This window comes from Callorhinus ursinus, unplaced genomic scaffold (genome assembly GCF_003265705.2).
Source record: "Callorhinus ursinus isolate GAN/ISIS: 27379988/994484 unplaced genomic scaffold, GSC_fseal_2.0 scaffold7, whole genome shotgun sequence".
Taxonomy (NCBI): domain Eukaryota; kingdom Metazoa; phylum Chordata; class Mammalia; order Carnivora; family Otariidae; genus Callorhinus; species Callorhinus ursinus.
This window is the reverse complement of record NW_027397069.1, coordinates 34,324,588-34,343,107: the sequence shown is the minus strand read 5'-3', so window position 1 is coordinate 34,343,107 and position 18,520 is coordinate 34,324,588. Positions and strand designations below refer to the sequence as shown.

At 36.8% G+C, this 18,520-nt stretch overlaps 1 protein-coding gene across 13 annotated transcripts in view; it reads right to left on the bottom strand.

The window, feature by feature from the left end:
- PCDH9 (protocadherin 9) overlaps positions 1-18,520 on the bottom strand; it is a 921,308-nt gene that overhangs the window by 744,912 nt on the left and 157,876 nt on the right. The gene's annotated exons all lie outside the window — the stretch shown is intronic.

The window sequence follows — 18,520 nt, the reverse complement described above, 5'->3', positions numbered from 1 at the left end:
TAGTTGCTAAAGCATTGGTCAAAATAAACTGAGAAGTTCCAAATGGTTTACAAATGTCAAATCATTTTTATGAAAATTCTGACATATTTGTTGAGATTTTAAGATAAACATGTGTGTATCTCAAAGGTGTGGACAGAATCAGTTATCCAATCCACATTCACTGTCTTTAAATGCTCAGTACTACCTCTAGGATTTTTGGTCAGATTCCAATGGAATTACATATTCTAGACATAGGGGTGATGAGGGGGGGTCATATTCTAAGAAAAATGGTCTACACAGAAACAGTGCAAGCAGTTATAAATAGCATATTTTAGGAAAGGCAAAATTCATGGATTTACTAAAGTGGAATCTACAAAACTGAGTGCTGTTATCTTAAAAGGAAAACCACAGGATATTAGGATATTTAAAGAGGTCTTATCAATTCTCATAAGGCAGTTAATGTACTAAATGAGACCAGGGCTGCAATTTACTTATTGAAGAAACAAGTAGTTATTTGTTAGGAGAATGGATGGCACTTAAAAAAAAAAAACAAAAAAAAACACTGAGGGCCTAATTAACAAAAATGTAATTATTTCTGGGATCTGATTGCTACATCTATTCTAGTTAGCTAGGTGACCAGATACTATCTATCTATTTCTATGTCTATTTTTGTATCTCTGTGTTTGATTTCCTGCTCCCAATAAGATGCAGAGTAAATTATTAATTATATTCACTAAAGGAGGGGACAGAGGTCCAACATTACAGATGATAAAGAAGCTTTCTTGGTAGAAGTGCGTCTCAGGGGGATTATTTAAGGAAGACGCCTAGCCTCAGAATTCTAGGAGCCCATGTTCTAGAGTCAGAATGCCTGGGTTCACATCATGGCTCTATAAGAGTGTGTAAACCTTGACTAATTAACCTCCCCATCCATTCATTTCATCCTCTGTTAAATGCAGATGAAAATGGCACGTTAGTAACAGGGATATTGTGAGGATTATATGGGATACTACAAGTAAAGCACTTAATATAGGGCCTGGTACTCCATGAGTGTGAGTGCATGCTTTATCTTTATCATCATCATCATCCACACTATCACAAAAGCAGGAAGAATGGATTCAACAGAAGCTTTTAAGCCAGCACTGACGATGAAGGCACCATTTTATATATACTCTACAAGGAATCTGGGATACAAAGATGAACGACTCTTTAGTCTGTAACTATATTACTACACTATTCATCATATATTCTCAGATTGATGACAATATAGATATTTAATTAAAAAGATATAAATCATCACCATGAAATGGGTATTATCTTTTTAACATTTCTGGTTGAACACAGGCTTCTTTGAAAACCAATGGTTCTCAACTCAGGGTATAGCTACTTGATATGCCTCCTTGGGGTTAGGAATACCTATAACCAGACAAAGCTACCTCAGGAATTCTGAATGTGTTTTCCAGGTTGAAATCCATGATTCAATGTATATTTTCCTTAGAAGAGTGTCTACTTAGTTGCTGAGCAAAATTAACTGGATAGCTTGAATCTGATTGACTGGAGCTTGAGGGAGAGATGCTAAAGTTGACTGTATCCACAGAGAAGCATGGGTCTAGTCTTGCTGGCCTTTGGGTCCACTAGCATAGCGACTTAATAATAACCAAATATGAGGAAAGATAACAAGCCACTGTCTCTGCTTTCCTAAAGTTCAATACCATTGATATACTGTTTGGAAAACTTTGCCCTCAGAGGTATAGCAGACAGAACACAGGTTTTAAGCACAAAACAACAGCTGTAATGTTATCTACCAATCATTAAAAACCAACTAGATATCACACACTCTTCAAAGAATATCATATATATTATCTCAAATAAATATCAGAGAAGCTCTATAAGGTTTTTACTATGTTCCCTGCATATATCAGAAAATTGATGATCAGTGAGTTTAAGTATCTTACACAATACTTTAGAAGAATATAATTTGAAATCACCAGAATTTGAAGTCAGGTATATTTGACTCAAGATTCCAGTTATTTTAAATATGCAACTATTGCAGGATGAAACTCCATTCACCTTATTTAATGTCATCTTCTTCATTTATGAAACAGAAAATTCTAATAACAACATTGATTTGGATCACTAAATGGTATTACCAACTCAATATACCTATGATATATTAGGTGTTCATAAGTATTTTATTCCCACCTCAGTCAGAGGCTTATTTCCCACTTACTAGGTATCACCAATTGCTTCCTAAATTAATATTTCTACCTTATTGAGCAATTATTAACCTATATTGCCTCCTACATTCTACAAATGCAAAGATAATCCCAGTCCTCTAGGAACTCACTATCTATTGGTAGAAAACATTTTAAATAACATATTCTCTGTAAATAAGGCATTTCAAAGTGTTGAACTCTAGGCCAAATGTTTTGCACATAAACAACAAAAAATGTCAATATTTAAAAATGAATGATTTCATACAAAATCTGAAATCTTTTTGTTTTCCTAAAAACAATTACATTACAGGCCATGCTAAGCTATATCATTACATGGTAATGACTGGCAAGTGTTGAGTAGCAATGATACTCTTTAACATGAGGCAGGTATCTTTTGGGTTATTACAGATGGACCGCATACACTATTTCTCTTCCTTATATTACCTGTTTGTGTTCTTGACTCTTGTAGAAGCCCTTAGGCTCCATAAAGATCAGGCCAAGGTCTGGCACAGTATCTACACAAGTAAGTATTCATCATGTATCTGTTGAATGAATAAATAAATGACAGAAATCCAAAGGGAAGCACAGTAGTTTTTTAATTAACCACTCCTCAGATTCAAACTAATTTTTTATCCATTGACAACTGATCTAGGGAAATAACTGAGAGGATATGAAATTCTTAGCATGACAACACTTGGAAATAATCAAAGTGTGCATCTTACAACAAGGTAATAGATCATCAGGACAATAGTTGGCCATCAAAAGCAGAGATGTACTTAATCTAGACCTTTTAACCATGTATTTGCTGTGTTTGAGAGATTTTCGTGCATTCCCAGCACTGAATTAGGCTTACTCTGTGATGTCCTTTCCTAAATTATATGTTAAGAAAAACAGACAATAAACAAACAAACAAAACCCAAGTTAACATTATTTTTGTGGAAAGAGGGAGAAAAATTAGATAAACCCAGAATATATACTTTGAATTCAGAAAGATCTAAGTACAAATTATGGCTCTACCAATGACAACCAATTTAAAAATGGCCAAATTATTGAATGTCTTAATTTTGTATCCTTTCCTCTAAAAGTAGAGATGATACTTAGCTTTTATATTATCTCTGAGCATAACAGTATTGCCACCAAAAAGAAAAAAAAAGCCAATCAATATACCTGGCACATAATAAAAATGCAGTGCTCTTTTCTGTCTCTCTTTCTTGCTTACAATTTTTGTAGTTCTTTTTTTCCAATTCAGTCTTATTCTCTGAAACTCTAATTATAAATAAATAAATATAAATAAAAATTTAAAAACTGAGTTTATATCCTATTTAAATAGTAACATTCCTTAAAAATAGCTTTTAAAATCATAAGGAAACATTATTTCTAAAGTCTTATATTTACATTATCTGATATTTTCTTTTATTATTAAGCATTATAAAAATATTGGAAAAGGCATTTTATGACTTTACAATTTTTATCTCTCAATATGCAAATAAAGCTTATTTGTTCAAAATATACATATCTATATTTTTGTGTCTAAGTACATATACACACACACTCACGTTACAAAACATACATTATCCAAGAGAAAGTTCTAGGCATTTAAACAACAGCCATAAAACCAGTATCTTAGCTTCCCTGAAGGCTATGATTGAACGCTCCTTATCTTACTATAGTGACCCCATGTTCTTCTGCGCCAAGTGTGCAAGTCCCAGCAGTGAATTTAAACCCAATCTCATTTTAAGTTTCCATTGTACTCGGCATGATCCTCATTTTTCACTGCATTGCCCTCGTCAGGGCCATGGACCAGTTTAGGACACTGCTACTGATAAACCAGGAGCTGTAATTGAACTTATAACTATACATACTTTTCCTCCCACCATAGGAGTATTACTATAAATGAGAGCAAACAGACTTTTACGCACTGAAGTGTGTGGGGAATCTTAAATAGCAGTAACAGCATGCCTATGATCAATGTTAAATGGCAACACTGTAAGTGGTTCACCTCTGACCTTCAAAGAGTAACAAATAATTGTATTAATAGTTTTCTATACATTAGCACACCTTTGGAAAGGGCTTTTAGCTAGACATGAAGGCATCATCTAGCACAGGGAAGCCCACATTCTGAAACTAACTGGATAGAGCTAATCTGCAAATATAGGACAGCTTTCTAATTACTGTAAACACATATACACTACTTGTTTTCAGGTGTAATTTTCTTAAAAGATTTTTATTTATTTATTTGAGAGACAGCCCAAGAGAGAGCATGAGTGGGGGTAGGGGCAGAAAGAGGCAGAGGGAAAGGGAGAGGAAGCAGCAGACTCCCCACTGAGCAGGGAGCCCTACCTGCAAGGCTTGATTCCAGGACCCTGGGATCATGACCTGAGCCTAAGGCAGACACTCAACCCAAGGCAGGCACTCAACCCAAGGCAGACACTTAACCAACTGAGCCACCCAGACGCCCCAGGTGTAATTTTTTTAAAAAGGGGTCTTTTGACATATATTGAGTAAAAAGTGTCTAAAGGAAATTTTAATAAATAAACACATTAGTGAGGATATTCCAATTACACCCAACTGCATGCTGTTTCTTCTTCTTACACGGCCACTCCCCAAGAGAGTCTGAACTCTTCACAAGATCACTCAAACACCCTGAACCAAAAGTTCCAGAAAAACTCTGTTCTCTCCTTCCTGCTCTGTCCTCCTCTGTTATTTGAAAACAGCAAGCACAATACAGACGTTGTCCACCTGTAACTCTGCCTCCTAGAAACTCTTCCATTTATGTGCACAGTACATATTTACTGCCTACAATTTGACACAATTGTTCTAGGTGCTGAGTACAAAGAACAAGCAAAACAAAGTCCAAGACCTCATGAATCTTACATTCCAGTGGGAAAACAGGAAAAAAAAATGTTTTTAATAAAACTATAATACACTATCAAGTAATTATAAAGTATTATAAAGAAAAATACAGGGGCTCCTGGGTGGCTCAGTTGGTTGAGCATCTGACTCTTGATTTCGGCTCAGGTTGTGTGATCTCAGGGTCGTGAGACTGAGCCCCACATCAGGCTCTGGGCTCAGTGCGGAGTCTGCTTGTCCCTTTCCCTCTGCTCCTCTCTCCTTCTCTCTCTCTCTTTTTCTCAAATAAATAAATAAATAAATAAAATCTTTAAAAAAAATACAGCAGGGTGTGAAATGCAACATGTTGTGGGGGTGACTGTAGATAAGGCAGTTGGTCAAAGAGGGCCTCTGACATTGAGCAGAGACCCTAATTAACATATCTTCAATTTTATAAAAATTAACTTTGAAACTATCAGCTTCTCAGAGATTTTTACTGCTTTAAGAGCATCCATAATGCCAACATTCTATGTTTATGTATGTTCTTTCTTTTCTCCTCTGGTGTGACTCCCCTCCACTTTTGCTATATGTTCAAAAAGTATAACAAACACTTTGCAAAGAGGATAAATGCCATTATTGAGTGCCTGCTGTGTAATAGTGTGGTTCTGAATTCAGAGAGACCTAGACAGAAATTCTAATTGTACTACTCATCCATGTGACTCCAGGCAGGACATAGCCTGAATGTTTGTATCCCTCCCCAAATTCATACGTTGAAATCCTAATCCCTAAAGACAATGGCATTAGGAGATGGAGCTTTGGGGAGGTGATTAGGAGAGGGTAGAATCCTCATGAAAGGGATTAGTGCTCTGATAGAAGACACCCATAGAGTCCCCTAGCCTCTCTTCCCCCCATGTAAGGAAACCAGGAGAACTGTGATTGGAAGAGGGCACTCACCAGACCATGCTGGCACCCTGATCTTAGATTTCTAGCCTCCAGAACTGGGAGCAATAAATTTCTTCTGTTTGGACGCCACCCAGTCTGTGGAATTTTGTCATAACAGCCTGAATGAACTAAAATCGGGCAGGTTGTTCACATCACTTGATCCTCACTCTTATACATCATAATGAGAAGAAAACTTCCTCAGCATTTTGGCTGGAAGGATTTCAAGAGGTCAGGTGCACAAAATGCCTGAGCACTGCTTGGCACTCCAGAGGAGCAACGGAGACCACAGGTGGTGGATATTTCTCACGCTTTATTCCATGTAATTTTTATAACAGCCCAATTTACCCAAGAGGAAATGAAAGGCCTGAAAAGTTAGGTAATTTCTCCAAGCTCTGACAGTAGAAGTAAAGAGCTAAATTTCAAATCTAGGACCTTTACAACCACAAATAGCTGTTTTATTTTTTTTACCTTCCATTTGTTTGTTGTTTTATTTTGATTTTTGTTTGCTACATCACTTCACAAATACATGCTTTAGACTCTTTTTTCTCACCTGTCATCGAATCACTCTTTAAGACCTGGATATTATTTATGTTTTGTTTTGAAATGGCTATTTTATAAATCCCTTCATTTCCATTCTCACCACCAGGACAATTCTAACAATTATTACCATATAATAGAAATATGATGATATTCAAATCAGCCTTTTTGTTTCCGTTTCCTCCTCTCTCCCCAAATTACTTTCTCTACTCTGAGAGCAACATTCATGGACTCAAATTCAAGCAGAACATCAAAAATAATATAGGCCAATTCTACCCATTCTTGAATCATTTCCCAGATGATGTAGATTGGATTTTTCCTCCACAGTTCCTTTCTCTGGTGTCTATTCTATAAAGGCTTCCTTTAAGATCATTTACACTAGAATGCTCCTGCATGAAATCTTTGGGGAGGAAGTAAGAGCAACCTGTTTGGCAAATAAGATCTGGTTTGTACTATTTTACTATTATTATTATTATTATCACTGTCATCATTATCATCATTATAGAACCAAACAAAGCTACACATCGCATAGCTGACAAGTCAAATGATTTTTTAATTTAATTAGTTTTTGTACTCATATGAAGTTAGATTATGTCACGTGAAATATGAAAAAAATATTGTCTAGTATTGTCTAGTAGCAGTAAAAACAGAAACAAAAGGTAAAACCTTCCTTTTTTTTATTTAAATTTAATCAATTAACATATAATGTATTATTAGTTTCAGAGGTAGAGTTCAGTGATTCATCAGTCTTATATAACACCCAGTGCTCATTACATCACCTGCCCTCCTTAATGGCCACCACCCAGTTTCCCTCCCACCTCCTCCCCTCCAGCAACCTTCAGTTCTGTCTCCTTCTAACAGGGACTTTTTCCCCCCTCATTTCTCCACCATTTCCATTGCCCTAGGTTATGCAGTCTGGAGGTGCTTCCTACAATCACAGCACTTATCCACAGATACCAGTTTTTCTGTTCATTTGACCTTGCAGGTCTGTTACGGAGACAGTCAAGTGAGCAGAAAACCTAATACCAGTTGAACTGCAAGGTCCTTGAGAGCAGGAACAAAGCATTAATCATATTTTTTTGTTAAAGATTTTATTTATTTATTCATGAAAGACAGAGAGAGAGAGAGAGAGAGAGAGAGAGAGAGAGAGAGAGGCAGAGGGAGAAGCAGGCTCCCAAGGAGCAGGGAGCCCGACGCGGGACTCGATCCCAGGACCCTGGGACCATAACCCGAGCCGAAGGCAGACGCTCAACCATCTGAGCCACCCAGGCGCCCGCATTAATCATATTTTTGTATATACACGTAGCAAAGGTATAAAATAATTGCTATATTCGAATGCAAAAGAGATGTGGTTTGAAAACTGGCAGGGAATGTATTTGAAATGACATGATGACTGATGAAGAAAAGACTGGTTTAAAAATACATGCTATATTTTTTCCATTTTATTTTTTATTGTTATTTCAGAACGTTTGGTCTTTTAGAAACTTTCTAATGAAACAATTGAAAGGTAAATCAATTAACTTTCTTATTTCCCTTCCTGTCTCTTGCCTCTCAACAAACGCCCAAGAAGAAAAGTGCATTATAGACACGTTCTTAGGTTCTTAGTGGGTTTACACATAAAGAAAAACAACCTCCCTATTGGCTTACATTTTCTAACATTTTCAGGTAATTATCTGAAACAGACCTTGTGAAGGGAGAATTCACTTCCTTGAATCTGTCTTTTGGGTAGAATCCAAAAGCAAAGGGACCAAAATAAGGAAATCAATTCCTGCCAACGAGTGCCTGAAAAGCTCCAGCTAAATGAACTGATGCAATCTCAGTGCAGGGTTTATAGGCAGGAACACAGGGAATTCTCATTACTCCTGAATCAAGAGAAGGGAGAAGGAGGCTGAGTGAAGCACTTAACACCTGCAGCTGGTGGAAATCAAAGATTACTGATAAGACAGGCCGAAGGAGTGCTCCCTTGCTTCAGCATGGGTGATGTGTCTTACACTATTTCACCAGGCCCCAAGTGACAGGAATCCAAGGTAGCACTATCAATCTTACTTGCCCCAAAGAGATAGTGAAACACAGACAAGAAATTGGAAAGATTAGATAGATTTTAAAAAACCAGAAAAACACAACACATTTAAGTGTGTGACCTGTGCCCCAAATTCCTCAACATATTGCAGGAAAAATTCCAATGTTAATCAGAAGGGGTGCTAGCATGCTACAGCCATCTGACAAAAGAAAAGCCTTCTTTGCAGTTCTCAAGAGTGGTAAGGGAGAAATTTGCAGAGGATGCAAGACCTTTCACAACGTTAACCATCTTAGATAATGTAAAAGGCAAGCACATCTCCTGCCATTTCACTGTATGACTGCATATTGCACATTATATACTGTGAGCTCACATTTGCAGAGGCAGATATATGTTGAAAAGGAAGAAAAAGATAATCATCAGGAACTATGAACAATTGTGTGTTCCTTACAACATCTGGAGTGCTGGTCTTAAACTGTTACATTTTTTTAAAACTTTCAAAATTGTATAAAGATAGATTTCATTCAGCAATGTAATGAATTGCAAAATTATTCTGAAATCAAAAGTACTGGGAGTGAATTTGTGTCCTACAACAATTTTGGAGACACTAGCTAAACGTGTTTCAGCTTAATTAAATTGATGTAAATTTGGTCTTTTCTCATGTGTTTGAGAACAATAGGATATACTCATCACTTTTCTCTTAAAAGGGAAGAGAAGCAATCTAAAACACGTGCATTAAAGTTTCCTAATCCAGGTCAGAATCTGCTAAATGGTAAGTAGTTTCAAAGAACCAGAATAATGTTGGTATTATACTCTACGCCTATCTAAAGGTTATGTAAATCAGAACAGGGTAGATATGCTGCAGTAAATAGCCCCCAAAGCATAGTAGTTAAAAGCAAATAAAAAGGATTCATTCTTCACACATATTATATGTCCATCAGAGATCAGCTAGAGGCTCTGCTCTGTGTCATACTCACTTTGGGATCTTAATTGATGGAGCAACTACTAACTGTAACATTGCTGGTCGCCCTGATAGAGAGAAATAAAGAGTTTTGGACAATCTTACACGAGCAATTACATGCTCCAGCCCAGAAGGAATAAACCTCACTGCTGCCCACAATTCACTGTGTACTATTCTCAAGAGACCATCTAACCACAAGGGAGGCAGGAACCATAAATATCAGAAGAAGCAGCCCCCATATATCAAGGGCCAACTAAGTGCTCAGTTTGGGGAGGTGCTTTAACTAATTTGCATAATTTTAATACATACAGTAACTCTTGCAGGTAGATAGTATTAAGGTTCCATTTAGCTTACTAAATGAACCTGAGACTCATAGAATTTAAGAAGCTTTCCAAAGCAAAAAAGCTATTACTATCTGACAATGGTCACTCTCCTTTCTGTACACCATACTGCGGATTCTCCCATTGGGTTTCAGGTACTATTTAATTCTTCACCTTAAAAGCAACAACAAAGTGAATGCTGTATGCATAGAGCCATTTGATGTGACTTTGTAATTTACTATAACAAAATGTAAAGGAATTAATGATATAAAGCTAAAAGTTTTAATTATTTACAGAAAAGGAAAGCACAACCTTAACTTTAAAAAAAAATGTGGATTCTCTTTGTATTCATTACAACTCAAAAATATACCACAGTCTCCCTTTATCTGCAGTGGGTATGTTCCAAAGCCCTCAGTGGATGCCTTGAAACTGTGGATAGTACTGAATCCTAAATACACTATGTTTTTCCCAACACATACTTACCTATAATAAAGTTTAATTTATAAATTATGCACAGTAAGATATTAATGACAATAACAGTACAACAGAACAATTATATCAATATACGGTAGTAAAAGTTCTATGAATGTAGCCTCTCTCTCAAAATATCTTAGTGTACTGCACGCAGCCTGCTTGTGATGACGTGAGATGACAGAATGCCCACCTGATGAGATGCAGTGAGGGGAATGATGGAGGCATTGCGATGCAGCATTAGGCTACTACTGACCTTCTGACAGTAAGTCAGAAGGAAGATCGTCTGCTTCTAGGCTACACTCATTTGACTGTGGAAAGTGAAACTGCAGATAAGGCAGACAGCTGTACTACAAATAAGTTGGGGAGCTTCAGGGAATGTGATGAATTGACATGATATTTATGTAGCATCCAGAGCCTACAGGGGCAATGGAGAGCAAGAACATTTCGGCATAAATTATTCAATAAAAAAGAAATATGAGATGCCACCCTCTGAACTTCCCCCTTTGTCTCTTTTCCTTTGCTTGGACAGTCCTCTTGGCCTTGGTTTTAACCTCAGAAAATAGTCCCATCTGGTCCCAACTGTTAAAGTGCTAGAGACCTCTGTTGAGCAGCATCTTCAAAATTGCCACGTGTGCTAACTCCTTGATACTGGAAAACAGTAGACTGGAAAATTAGAGGAGATTGGTTTTCATAGACACTTGTTTACAACTGTAGCTGGTAAGTAGACAGCTCCAACTCATTCTATGGCAAGTGGTTTCTCTGAAAATCTCCAGATCAAACAAAACAACTGTGCAGCAAATTTTAAATCCTATTTATTCCTTCCTAAGGAAGTGCTGCATTTTAAAGAGACAATCAGCCTGAGTACCAGTATGAGAGCCTAAAATATTTTCTATATTTAATATAAATATTATGAGCAGAAGAAATTATTTGAATGGTAATAAAATAATAAGGAATAACTATTTTTAAAAGCCTAATAATCAGTTAGTGCTTTTATCGCATCAAATGCATTAAACTTCTTTGAACTGAAGCCTTTTCATCATAATGTACTAAATTAAATATCTGTTCCTTGTAGAATATGATTCTGCGAAACTAGATTAAAATCAAATCATGGACAAAATCAATTTTACTTACAATAATCCTAGCCTACTGAGATTCCAGTCTAGTAATCATAATAAACGTCTCTCCCCCTCATGTTTTTTTCCAGGTTTAGACTTTCCCCAAAAGATATAATTTGTCAACCATGCACACTTTTTAAAATGCATTTCATTAGAGTACTATGAAGACAAACAAATGGCAAGCATTTCAACAATCCTTTAGGGTATTCCAAGGGAAAAAATATATGTATGTGCATCTGTATATGTGTGTATATGCCTGTGTAAAGAGATACATGTTTGATAGATAGATGGATACTAAGATGTATATCTGCAGAAACGGAATCCAAACAAACCTAAGGGATTACTTGATTTAAAAAAAGAATGATAAATATTTAAGCTGTCTTGGGGGAATTATGCTGCCATTGGATCTTGGGATTACTTCTCACAAAACTCAGAGGATTTGGTATCTTGTCAGGAAACTGGAATGAAGCATGCTTACATGATGTTAATCATGTATTTAATCATTTTTTTGTTGTTGCAAGTCCACTGAATGGTGATAGATAAAATGAAAAGAAAAACATGCAAGTCCCTACCACCCTCCACATCTGAGCTTTTTTAAAGAACAGGAGTTTGGATGTGTTCATTTAGAAAAAAGAAAAGTTTTGTTTTTTTTGTTTTGGTTTGGTTTGGTTTGGGGGAGGCTGGGTTTTTTTGTGGGCTTTTTTTTAAGATTTTATTTATTTGACATAGAGAAAGAGAGAGCACAAGCAGGGAGAGCAGGCAGAGGGAGAGGGAGAAGCAGGCTCCCCACTGAGCAGGGAGCCCGATGCGGGGCTTGATCAGGACCTGAGCCGAAGGCAGATGCTTAACCAACCGAGCCACCCAGGCATCCCCTAAAAACACATTTTTAAGAATACATCCAAATGGCCAACAGGTAGATGAAAAGGTGCTCAACATCACTAATCATCAGGCAAATACAAATCAAAACTACAATGACATATCACCTTACACCTGTTAGGATGGTTGTTCTCAAAAAAGAAAGAGAAACAAGTATTGGTGAGGATATGGAGCAAAGGGAACCCTTGTACGCTGTTGGTGGAAATATAAATTGTACAGCAACTATGGAAAACAGCATGGAGGTTCCTCAGGAAATTAAAAATAGAGCTAACATACAATCCAATAATGCCATTTCTGGGTATATATCCACAGAAAACTTAATCATTATCTTGAAGAGATATCTGTACCACCATGTTCACAGCAGTATTATGCACAAAAGCCAAGGCACAGAAACAATCTAAGTGTCCACCAACTGATAAATGGATAAAAAAAATTTGAGATTCATACACACACACACAGACTAGATTATTTAGTCTTTAAAAAGAAGGAAATCCTGTCATTTGTGATAATATAGATGGACCTTGAGGTCATTATGCTAAATGAAAGACAGAGGCATATATGGTATCATATCACTTATACATGGAATCTGCCAGGAAGTCAAACTCATAGAAACAGAGTAGAAAAGTGATTGCCAGGGGCTGAAGGGTAGGATAAATAGGGAGAGGCTGGTAAAAGGACACAAACTTACAATTATAAGATAAATAAGTTCTTTTTAAAAAAAATATTTATTTGAGAGAGAGAGATCACAAGCAGGGGAATGGGCAGAGGGAGAGGGAGAAACAGACACCTCGCTGAGCAGGGAGCCCAATGTGGGGCTTGATCCCAGGACCCTGGGATCAGGACCTGAGCCAAGGAAGACACTTAACCGACTAAGCCACCCAGGTGCCCACAAAAAGTTTTTTATTCACCTAATTTTAAAATAATACCTAAAAACAAGTAAACTTTCATTTAAAGATATAATTATTCCTTCACAGATTTTATTCAGTTGTCTAAAATTATATTCTTATTTCAGATATTAACTGATCTTCAATTCCAACATAACAGAGTGAGATATAATTGAGTTTGGAAGCTTCTTAATCATGTTATATAAATACTAGGAAACTGTGAGGGTTAAAATTTCCATTAAATACTCCATAATGGTATGGTTTACATGATATAACTTTAAAACAAAATTTTTGTTTGGAACTTCAAAAATTCCACTGGCAAATACTAACTACCACCACTGCTGCTTTGGAAATGAGGAAACTGTGACTCAGATAATTGATACGAAAATCATAAAGCCATATGGTTGTTGGGGGCAGAACAGGTTTCATCACACAAGTCCAATATTCTTTCTTTTGACAGGAAAAGAATTTTGTTCATTACTCCTTTTGTAGTACTTTAATTTTATAATTAAAAAAATTAAGGGGCGCCTGGCTGGCTCAGTCAAAAGAGCACGCAGTTCTTGATCTTGGGAATGTGAGCTCAAGCCCCACGTTGGGCACAGAGATTACTTTTAAAAAAATTAAGACTATGAAATAAAGCATATATTAATGTGAATACTTAGGCATCAAGTTGGGAAATAAAAATCAGTATATGTTTTGAAAGATTAAAATTTAGAGAAGCCATAGTTAGAAAAGAGTCCCCTATGTTGTATGTAAAAGTACAAAGTGACACACACTATGGCTCTAACAATCATGTTACAGTATGTTTCCTTTCAATATGCACTTCTTTTAAAAATGTATTTGAAAAAAAAGATATGTACTCTATGATGTGAGGTTTAAGCGTTGTTCTTCACGACATTTTTTTAAATGGAAATTATATATCTGTGCATTCTTAGCCTATCGATTCAGTGGAATATTTGGGAGTCATTAAAAAGCAATCATTATAAATTTCAGTTGTTTGGAAAACCCAGAGATAAAGTATGCTTTAACTTAAACCACATATGCAGGACACTTCTTCCTTATTTCTTAAGTTGATTTAATAAATGGAATAAATACTTAAAAATCTTAAGTGAAGCTTCTCATACCGAAAAATGTTTTCCATATTTGTTATATTTTGAAATTCTAGGGATTTGGTCGGTGTTTTTCTTGCTGAAGGAATAATGGATATGGTTATCATAAAATAAAAGAAGCTACTTCTTAATTTTCCACATTAATATATACCTAGTAATTTTTTACCTATGTAACCAATGTCAATATGCCCTATTTTGTTGCAATTTGTTTGAGGTCATACAACATTTCTCTAATCAGATAGTAAGGCTATGCACTTATAAAGTCCCTTGATGGGATCCGGGACATGCTACCCCCTAAATATGACACCTTGGCATACTGAATATTTTAAGTTGAAGAGGTCTGAGAAAACAACAGAAGCAGGAAGTTCAACCTGACCTTACCCCACCCTTCTCCTCTGAAATAGGTCATAAAATTCTCATGTGAGAAGCTCCCCCTCTATACATGGAAGAACAGAGCATCCTTATCTCAGAACAAAGGAATGCTGCAAAAAATCAGAACAAAGGAATGCTGCAAAAAATCAGAACAAATAGGCCTTGCTAAGATTCCCCCAATTTACTGTATTTACCTCATACTCTTTGACTTATCATCTCCACGACTGTCCACTTTTCGTGAAATCTAGCATAAAAATACTCAGGTCTGTTTCTTTGGGTTTTCATTTTCTTATGAAGTTCTCCCATGTCACATGAAACTTATATTAAATAAATACATGTGCTTTCATCCTGTTAATCTGTCTTTGCCAGTTTAATTTTCAGATCCATCAAGGGACCCTAAGAGGGTGGGTGGAGAAAAACTTTTTCCTCTCCTACACCTATCACTATTATACTCAGAGCAGACACAGCATACCCATATTAAGTAAATGAATCTATATCCTCAATGGCATTGTTGCTTATTAGTGGTGTTGAACTCTGCTTCTCAGAGTGATTAATGGCTAAGACTTGGAAACCACTTAGGGCTGTCAACCCTGCGAGTGTTATTTGCTGCTTTTCTTTTCTTTTTCTTTTTTTAGCCAAGAATTCCAGACATAATCTTTTCATTCATATTTCTAACCATTCTTCTCTATATTGTCCCTCAGTTTAATTGTGGGAGAAGATTTCTGTTAATGAGCAGAGAAAACACAATTGGCAAGTTAAGTTCTAAACCAGGACTGTCCTATAGAAGACATGTCACATATGTAAATTTTTTTTAAGATTTTATTTATTTATTTGACAGAGAGAGAGACAGTGAGAGAGGGAACACAAGCAGGGGGAGTCGGAAAGAGAGAAGCAGGCTTCCCGCCAAGGAGGGAGCCCGATGTGGGGCTCGAGCCCAGAATCCTGAGATCATGAACTGAGCTGAAGGCAGTTGCTTAACCAACTGAGCCACCCAGGCACCCCACATATGTAATTTTAAGTATCTAAAATAGTCGTATCTTAAAAGCAAAAGGAAATAGGTGAAATTAATTTTAATAATGCACTTTATTTTACCCAATGTATCCAAAATACCATCTCTTCAACATGAAATCAATTTAGGGGCACCTGGGTGGCTCAGTCGTTAAGCGTCTGCCTTTGGCTCAGGCCCTGATCCCGGGGTCCTGGGATCGAGCCCCTCATCAGGCTCCCTGCTGGGTGGGAGGCCTGCTTCTCCCTCTCCCACTCCCCCTGCTTGTGTTCCCTATCTCGCTGTCTCTCTCTCTGTCAAATAAATAAATAAAATCTTAAAAAAAAGAAATCAATTTAAAATATTAATGAGAACTTTATAATTTACATGTGTATATGCACTGTCTTTGGAATTACTGTGTATTTTTACACTTAGAGCACATCTCAATTTAAACTAGCCACATTCAAGGGCTCAGTTGCCACATGTGGCTCATGAGTACCCTATTAGATAGCATAGTCTTTACTAATATAAAAGGTCATTTCTCTTCCCATAGTGGTCACTCCATAGCCATGTGATTTTGCTTCTGTTAATCGTTTTTTTGGGGGGGTGGGCATGAGGGGAAGGAAGGGGAAGATGATTTTTTTTTAAGATTTTCTTTATTTATTTGACAGAGAGAGAGCACAAGCAGGTGGAATGGCAGGCAGACGGAAAGGGAAAAGCAGGTTCCCCGCTGAGCAGAGAGTTGGACACGGGACTCAGTCCCAGGACCCTGGGACCATGACCTGAGCTGAAGGCAGACGCTTAACCTACTGAGCCACCCAGGCACCCCAGGGGGAAGAGGAATTTTAAAGAATAAAACAAAGTCACCAGAGTTAAAAAAAAATAAAAAATAATAAAAAATAAAGCAAAAATCTGAGTGTATTAACTTTCCAGGCAAGGGAATGTCTGGCAGTGAAGTATGCTGTATAGGTCACTGATCTAGGGAAAGAAGTCCATGGTTTGAGTGCTAGGCCTATAAGGAAGAGGAGGTGGGGTTTCATGCAACATAATGATAACTAAAGATGGAAAGCTAGCCCCATGGACTGGACTGCATGTGTTAAGTAAATCTTGTCAGGATTTAATGGCAGTAATCCCCAGTGAGAAAAGTTTTCAGTTACTTTCTTTTTTTTTTTTTTTTAAGATTTTATTTATTCATTTGAGACACAGAGATAGAGAGAGAGAGAGAGCATGAGCAGGGAGAGAGGCAGAGGGAGAAAGAGAAGCAGGCTTCCCACTGAGCCAGGAGCCCGATGTGGGGCTCGATCCCAGGATCCTGGGATCATGACCCGAGCTGAAGGCAGACGCTTAACCATCTGAGCCACCCAGGCGCCCCTTCAGTTACTTTCAATGAAGGTTTGTCATCCTTAGGTCACTCAAAGTTCACAGTTCCTTTCTACTTTCTTTTGGTAGAACGAGTTGTGGTGACACAGCATTCAGTTTCGATTGCTCTTAACTCCTAGGCAAATTCCTCAATTCCTGCACATACTTATTTTACAATAGAATAGCCCAAGAAAGCAGTGTAAAACAAGCATATTAAGTACAAAACAATGCTAATTATTTTCCAATTTTACATAGCGCCAGCACAAACAATAGTACTGATAAAATCAACATACATTTAGTAAATATTACCTCATTTAAATTTTCTTTAAAAACTTACTTCAATAAGAGGATATTCTAGCAGATGATTTTTTATGTAAAGCGTATTCACTAGAAGTTTATTTTTTCAAGAAGCAATTATCAACAAAAATTAGCTTTGCATGCACAAGGTATATGCAGTATATTAAACGCTGGATATACAAAGATGCCTGATATATGATCTCTATAGAATAAATAAGAGAATATTTATTGTGTTTAGAAAATTAGGAGCTACATATTTATTACATTTAACACAATGCCTTTAAAGTTTGGATATTATCACTGCCATTTTACACATGAGGAAATTGAAATTCAGAAATATTAAATAGCTGGGGCACCTGGGTGGGGCAGTTGGCTAAGCCTCAGATCTCAGTTTCTGGCTCAGGTATTCTCAGGGTCCTGAGATCGAGCCCGCTTAGGGCTCCGCACTCAGCTAGGAGTCTGCTCAAGACTCTCTCCCCACGTGCTCTCTCTCTCCCTAAAATAAATAATCTTTTTTTTCAAAGAAATATTAAATAGCCTATTCTTGTTTCTACAGGTAAGTGGCAAAGCCTGCATTAGAATAGGTGTGTTTGATCCCAAATCTCAAACTCACTTCTGAACACCATGTTGTTTACAGTTTAGAATCATCTAGCAAAAAATTGAAAGCAGAAAAAATAAAGCAAAAATAAACTTCTTTCAAATATTTGCCAAAGTGGTACATTTAATTCATCAACTATACATGTAAGAACACTAAATATAATTTTAAATCATCTCAACATGTAAAAATATGAAAGACTAATCCTATCAGAATGTTTATCTTACTTTCTTGTCATCTCTTGAATTTAAACCTTGCATCCTTTTTTAGAAAGGTCTCTAAACTATATTTAGTTGCACAATATTAAAAGCAAGGCAGGAGGCCCAAATGGATTGCTTACACTAAGTCCCCTATCACCAAACCAAGACTTAATTACACTTTCAACTTTCCCAGAAAAGGAATCTTAAACCAATCAGGAATCAGCTGATCAGCACTAGTGAGGTAATCTGCCTGATAGACCCCTGTCATCCCCTAAAGGAAAGTAAACTTGCAATAACCAACCCGCTCTTTTACCTAGTGTAACTTTCTTGTTTCTGCTCCCTCCAGCCTATAAAAGTCTTATTTTGTACAACTCCCCTGAGCTCCTTTCTGTCTGCTAGATTGGATGCTGCCAGATTTGAATCAATTCTTCCTCAGATAAACTCAAAATTTTTAAT